This window comes from Rutidosis leptorrhynchoides, chromosome 4, assembly GCF_046630445.1.
Source record: "Rutidosis leptorrhynchoides isolate AG116_Rl617_1_P2 chromosome 4, CSIRO_AGI_Rlap_v1, whole genome shotgun sequence".
Lineage (NCBI taxonomy): Eukaryota > Viridiplantae > Streptophyta > Magnoliopsida > Asterales > Asteraceae > Rutidosis > Rutidosis leptorrhynchoides.
The window spans coordinates 6,760,908-6,761,858 of record NC_092336.1 but is presented as its reverse complement, the minus strand read 5'-3'; the positions used below and the strand labels follow the sequence as shown (position 1 = coordinate 6,761,858).

Below are 951 nucleotides of genomic sequence, written 5' to 3'. Positions count from 1 at the left end.
TGGAAAATCTAGAACCTCTAAGTATGGAAGATCGAATGAGAGTTAAGCGCACTGGCCAAGGTCACGCCATTATTAAGCCAGAAGTTAATGCTCCAGATTATGAAATCAAAGGACAAATCCTACACATGGTAACTAATCAGTGCCAATATAGTGGTACGCCAAAAGAAGATCCCAACGAACATCTTCGTACCTTTAATAGGATCTGTACACTATTCAAAATCCGAGAAGTGGAGGATGAACAGATATATCTCATGTTGTTTCCCTGGACTTTAAAGGGAGAAGCCAAAGATTGGTTAGAATCGTTACCTGAAGGGGCGATTGATACATGGGATGTTTTAGTTGAAAAATTTCTTAAACAATTCTTTCCGGCATCTAAAGCCGTGAGACTTCAAGGAGAAATTGTTACGTTCACACAAAAGCCAAATGAAACATTATATGAGGCGTGGACAAGATTCGGAAGGATGTTGAGAGGATGTCCTCAACACGGTTTAGACACTTATCAAATAGTACAAATATTCTACCAAGGTGTCAACGTTGCTACAAGAAAAGACATCGACATAACAGCTGGTGGTTCCATTATGAAGAAAACCGCAACTGAAGCTTACAAAATTATTGATAACACTGCTTCCCACTCTCATGAGTGGCATCAAGAAAAAGATATCTTTCGATCATCTAAAGCGGCTAGAGCCGATTCTAGCCATGACTTTGATTCCGTTTCCGCAAAAATAGATGCTTTCGAAAGACGAATGGAAATGATGAATAAAGATATTCACGCAATACGAATTAGTTGTGAGCAATGCGGTGGACCACACTTATTGAAAGATTGTCACAATGAACTAACGATGGAACAACGAGAGAATGTTTCCTATATGAACCAAAGGCCGGAAAATAATTATCAGAATAATTATCAACCGCCAAAGCTAAACTTTAATCGAAATCAAAACATTCTTT

General features: G+C 38.5%; 1 non-coding gene across 1 annotated transcript; it reads right to left on the bottom strand.

Annotated features, from left to right (window-relative positions):
* Positions 1-383: 383 nt before the first annotated feature.
* LOC139846162 (small nucleolar RNA R71) lies at positions 384-490 on the bottom strand. Its single transcript, XR_011758899.1, has one exon. It is a non-coding gene; the product is annotated as a small nucleolar RNA R71 (small nucleolar RNA).
* Positions 491-951: the final 461 nt, after the last annotated feature.